A 6,000-nucleotide genomic window follows, 5' to 3' on the forward strand; every position below is an offset into this window, starting at 1 on the left:
AGGCAGTGCCATGCCACCCTTTTAATTCTTTCTTCTGAGCCCTGCTCTTGCAGCAACTCCCTTTGGTCCTGGAAAACTGCTGGAGGGGGAGCCAACAGCCTGACAAGGACCACCGCACCCCAAACACCTGCTCCTCCAAAAAAACCCCATGCACAGCCTTTTCAACCAACCAAGTCAGTTAAATAAGCAAGGCACCTCCCGGTAACAGTAATGGAGAAATACTGTCTCGCTAAATAAATGAAACAGATTAATGAGAAGAGTGACGGCTGTTTCTTTGAGCTGGTTATGGTGAGATAAAAGGCAAAGCAAGATCCGGATCCCTTTTCATAGGAGTGCTATAAAATGAGTAGCACAGACTCAGGAGAGCTGAAAATACAGGGCAGGACACACTCTTCCCTCCAAACACATCTGACACTTCCTTCTCTGCCCTTCTTTTTCTCTCCCATACCTCTCTGGAAAAGCCAAACTTCATTCATTACAGAACCAAACTATTTCCTTCTTTATTCTAGTACTTCCTTATTTTTTTAATAGGCGACCATCTGGGAGTGGGGGAGTAGAAAGGAAGCCCTGAAGCTTTTCAGACACAATAAATAAATTATATATAAAAAAAAAGAAGTATGATTAAAACCAAAAAGCATAAACAAACAAGCCATGTTACCCAGAATAATGACTTCAGGGAAAAGCGCCAAAAAAATTGTATAAGCTTCTGGAGCGTGGCAAGAGAAGAGAACAGAAAGTCCTCACTGCTGAGGAGAATGTGCCACTGCAATGGGACAGAGGCTGAGACTACAGGGATACCATGGGCAAACCAGGAAGGAGAAGGGTTTCACATATTTATCTTCAGGCACCTGATTTTGGTAACTGCAAAGCCCCAGTCTAGGCACTCTCAGGCTTTTCCAATACACTGTAATTGCATCTGCTCCTCTCTGGTGATACCCCCACCTGGAGTCAAGCTTGGGAATCCTCCACACATTAAGGACGTGGAGCTGCTGGAGCCACCCCAGAGGAGGCCAGGCAGCTGCTGCCAGGGCTGGAGCCCCTGTGCTCTGGAGGCAGCCTGGGAGAGCTGGGGCTGCTCCCCTGCACAAGTATTCAGGCTCCAGGGAGAGCTGAGAGCCCCTGGCAGGGCCTAAAGGGGCTCCAGGAGAGCTGCCCAGGGACTGGGGACAAGGCCTGCAGGGCCAGCACCCAGGCAATGGCTTGCCAGTGCCAGAGGGCAGGCCCAGCTGGGATATTGGCAAGGAATTGCTGGCTGGGAGGGTGGGCAGGCCCTGGCACAGGGTGCCCAGAGCAGCTGGGGCTGCCCCTGCATCCCTGCAGTGTCCAAGGCCAGGCTGGACAGGGCTTGGAGCATCCCAGTCTAGTTAAAGATGACCCTGCTCATGAGGTTCCCTTGGGCCCACTTCTCGAGCTTGTCCAGGTCCCTCTGGATGGCATCCCATCACTCAGGCACGTCAACCACGCTCAGCTCAGTGTCATCTGCAAATACAAACCCCTCCGAGCTCTTCTTCCTCTACAGCTTCATCATTTTCAGCAGCATGCCATATTCTGCAGGGATGACATACTGAGGACACACAGGGTGGATGGCATTACCCCAAACAAATCTGATTTCTTTCTGAGAAATGGGCAGCACAGAGGGATATACCCATTGCTCCTGTCCTAGCAGGGAAGCATTTTGTGGGGGGGATACTTTGCACTTAGGGGTCTCCAGGCTGATGCAGTGCATTACAAGTAACAGGGTGCCACATAAAAGCTGTGGTGAGAAGCAGAGGGACAGTGCACAGCACTGAGACAGGGCTAGCAGAAAACGGGCCAGCACAGGCAGCCATGCTCCTGAGATACTGACACTGCAGCAGAGAAGATAAATGACTGGCCCAAGGCCACACAGCCAGGCTCTGTCCCCTCTACATGACTTTCAATCCCTGCTCCAGCACAGGATTGCTGAGGGATCCTTCAACAAAATGTTATATTGTCTTTGCAATAATGAGATTTATTTTACACCTGAACACGCTCACACATATAAATGTACCTTTTTTCTGCCTCTTTCTCTTGCCTCTACTCAGATGCACCCAAGCACGTCTCAAAATTTCTCTGAATAACCAGCAAAAGTAAAAACTTTGCATTTCTCTGCTAAAGGAGAACTCATAGGGGTTAACCTGACTCCAGGAGCTGGGGCTTCACAATGAAGCAGGATGCTGCCAGCAGTCCCACCTGGCAAATCAGTGCCTGTATTTACAATTGCATGCCCAGAGACTCTGCAAATATTTCCTAGAAGCTATAAACCCCATCCCAACAATTGCAATGGGAGTGAGGATAAATTAGCTGAAGCCTGTCACTTGGTGAAGTCACGCTGGAGGAGATCTATCCAGGTAATCCATCTTTCTGCTGTGTTATACAATGACACAGTAATGGCCAGCCCAGAGGGATTTCCTTCAGGAAAACTCAACTGTTACTAAAATGGTAAGTTAATACCAAGCAAGAACTCAGGCATCATTAGACCGAAGGATAGACATGACAGGGAATAAAATATTACAATCCCCATTCTAATATTTTTATTTACAAGAGCATGAATAAATAGACCTATCTGTAGGCTGCAAAGAGAGGAGGCTGGGATTAAAGGAGAAAAGAAAAAAAGACCTGCACACATCGATTCCATCTTTGCCATTTTTCCTAATAAATAGCCTGGCACGGCTGTGCTGATGGGTAGCTGGGGTGGAGGAGGGCACGCTGCCCAGCTCTCACAGGGACACAGGACACAAATCTGAGCTCAGGCTCTGCCCTTTTGTGTTGATTAAAAAAAAAAAAAAAACCTAAGAAGAAAGGAAGAAAGCAAGAAAAGTTATGTGGCTAATAAAGGGCTCTATTGTGCCATCAATTTTTTAAGCTTTAATGATTTCAGGAGGAAGTTCAGCTCAGCAATCAATAGCACAATATGGGCAGGAGGGCTCGGAGGAAATTCAGCGCCGGAGCTGCGGCGAGGGCTGGCAGAAAGGGGGGCTCAGAGGAAGGGGGTTCCCCTCCTTTGGGGGACAGGGGGGCTGCCAGGACCCCATAGAGGCTGGGGACCCTGTCCCCATCCTGTTCAGTTTGGTATGAGCTCCCTGTCCTGCTGCACAGTGCCTGCAGCAAGGGGACAGCAGGGACATTTGGGGATACCACGGCTGCTGCCACAGCAAGGGAGGTGGAAAAGCACCCACACCATCTGGGATGCTCACCCCACACCTGAAGGGACTGAGCACATCCCAGGGATGCTCATAGCACAGCAGGGACAGCCCAGGGACCATCACCCCACACTGAGCATATCCCAGAAATTATCACCCCACACTCCCCACACCGGGACTGAGCACATCCCAGGGACGATCACCCCGCACTGAGCACATACCATAAATTCTCACCCCACACCATACCCCACAATCCCCACACCCAGGCTGCGCCCATCCCAGGGACAATCTCCTCCAGGCCCATCTGTCCCTAAGCCCGGGGCACACAAACATCCTCCCCCCACACCCCCCTGCTCCGGGCAGACCCGCTCCTGCCCGCAACGCCAGACGTACCGCATCGCCGAGGCTCGGTGCTGCCGCCGGGATGCGGGGCTGTCCGGGGGATGATCCTGCACCAGGCAAACCTAGGAGACACGGTGACACAGCGTGAGGCTCTCCAGCATCACCGGGGACAGCGCCTCGCCCGAGGTGCCACCCTGGACAGGAGCCACAGCCACCTCCCAGTTCTCACGGGCACGGGCAGCAGCTGGCTAAAAACCGGGCTAAAAACCCACAGAGGGCTTCCCAGCAACGGGGGGATCCCGAGCCGTCGGGTCCCTGTCCCGCCGAGAGGTGCACAGGAGAAGGGATGGGATGAGGTAGGACGGGACGGGACGGGACAGGATCACCCCGCACATCCCGTCTTTCACTGCAAGGAAAAGCCGGTTCTGTAAGTTGATCCCAAACGTCAGGGAGCGCTTCGCGGAGCGGGACCGCATCGGCTGCACCGCGAGCCCCCGCAAGCAGCAGGAACTCGGGCGAAAGTTTTGCCACGATCCAGGGGATAACAATAAAAATTACAAGTAGTAATTAATCGGAAGAAAAAAAAAAATAAATAATAGAAATTAATCAATAAAAACGAACGACCGCTCGAGAAGAAGAACGCGGGAATATCCGACCTGGGAGCCAGGAGAGCCGGTGACAGCAGTGCTGCCTCTGCGTGATGCTGCCGCAGCTCGGGGACCCAGCGGGAGGACCGGGCACGGTCCTCGGGCACCGGGAGGGACGGAGGGAGGGACGGGAGGGGAGGGGAGATGAAGGAGGGGGGGCTGCCGCCGCCGCCTCCCCCCACAGGAGGGTCCTGGCTGGGCTGGGGATTGAGGGACCCCTCGGTCCACCCCCGTCGGTGAAGGCAGCAGTTCTCACCCGGGAATTCCGGTAGGGAGGAAACAGAGCCTTATTTCAAAATAGCACACGAAACAGAAAAAAACTAAATAAATAAAATCAGAACTTACCGTCTAAAGCGCATCAGCAGGGAGGGATCCGCGGGCAGCGCAGCGGGGGGAGCATCGCCCCCGCCGTGGGACGGGACGGGACGGGGCGGGGCGGGGCAGCTCCGCGCACCTCGGAGGGGCAGCGGCGGGGAATGGCCACGGACACAGCACCGCGACGGGGACCGCGGCACCGCCCGCGCCGTCCGGCGGCGCTGGCCCGCGGCTGCGGGCGGCTCGGCGGCGGTGGCGAGCGAAGGGCCCGGATGTCGCTGGCCCCGCGCCGGGGGGGGCCCACACGGGACCCGGGGGGGGCGCGGGGGGGGGGGGGGGTCCTGCCCGCCCCGTCGGGGCGCCGGGCGCTGCCACGTGGGACCGCCGGGGGGGGGCGCCCCACCCTTCTCTCTCTCTCTCTCTCGTTCTCTCGCTCTCTCACCGCCCCCCCCCCCCCGCACCCCCCCCCCCGCCGGGCTTGACAGGTCCACGCGACCAAACAAACCGCGGCGGACGGGCGGGCGGCGCGGCCAATGGGAGCGCGCGGTGGAGATGCTCGGCCAATGGGAGGGCGTGGGGGGCGGGACCGCCTGAGGGGAGCGCGGCGGAGGCACCGCCCCGGGGTCAGAGCGCCGCCCGCGGCCCCCGGGGTGCGGGGCTGGGGAGGTGTGTGGCGGGGGGGAATCGCAGAGTCGGGGAATGGCCTGGGTGAAAATGGGGCTGAGAGATCATGCGCTCCCACCTCCTGTCGTGGGCAGGGACGCCTTCCATTATAGACCAGTTTGCTCCAAGCCCCGTCCGTTCTGGTCCTGGACACTTCAGGGATGGAGCAGCCACAGTTTCTCTAGGAAACCTGTGCCAGGGCCTCACCACCGGCGTCCTCAAGTCCTTCTCCCAGAGCTGCTCTTCATCCCACGCCTGGATTGATCGCTGGGGGTGTCATCTTGCCTCAAGCGCAGCTTCTCCTCTTGGTCTTGTTAAACCTCAGAGGTTCCCATGGCCCCGCTTCTCATGCCCCACCCTGTTTGATGATTCCAGATGAACTAACCCTAGCATGGGGATAAAAAAAGCCAATACATGGAGCAGAGCGGTACTCCAGCATAGTCATCCTGCTGCGAGACCCCCAGCGCCTACCGTGGGCAAGAGCTTAGTGAAGTGGAGCACCGGTGATGGTATTGCCCAGCAGCTCTGGACCCTCTGCATCCTCTTCCTAATTGCCTCACTCTGCCTGCATTCTCCAGTGAGAAAAAAAGGTTTCTTGACAAGTTTGGTTTCCATGTTACTGTGGATCACAAGCTTGAGGTGCCACCAGGTGCCCTTGTGTGTTGTTAGACAACTGTCCCTCAAGCCACCCTGACAAAACCTGTGGGTGTTCCTTTATCACTCCTCAGCCTTTCAAGGATTAGGTGAGGGAAGAAAATATGATTTGCAGGGAAAGTAGACAAAGAATGCACCTAAATCCAGGAAATCCACAAAATTTGGATATCAAGAAGCCTCCCTTTTATGTCTAATTAAATTGATCCCAAATCTGGTAT

At 55.5% G+C, this 6,000-nt stretch overlaps 1 protein-coding gene across 2 annotated transcripts in view; it reads right to left on the bottom strand.

Annotated features, from left to right (window-relative positions):
- ZBTB7C (zinc finger and BTB domain containing 7C) overlaps window positions 1-4,789 on the bottom strand; it is a 150,448-nt gene extending 145,659 nt beyond the window's left edge. The window contains exons 1-2 of one of the 2 annotated variants that reach the window (XM_086870079.1): window positions 4,496-4,789; window positions 3,555-3,625 (exon numbers count right to left, since the gene is read on the bottom strand). The gene's annotated coding sequence lies outside the window, so the exon portion shown is untranslated. The remainder of the gene's footprint in view (window positions 1-3,554; window positions 3,626-4,495) is intronic. The other variant, XM_086870084.1, reaches the window with a different exon arrangement.
- Window positions 4,790-6,000: the final 1,211 nt, after the last annotated feature.

The sequence above is a fragment of the Cyanistes caeruleus genome, chromosome Z, assembly GCF_971803275.1.
Source record: "Cyanistes caeruleus chromosome Z, bCyaCae1.hap1.1, whole genome shotgun sequence".
Lineage (NCBI taxonomy): Eukaryota > Metazoa > Chordata > Aves > Passeriformes > Paridae > Cyanistes > Cyanistes caeruleus.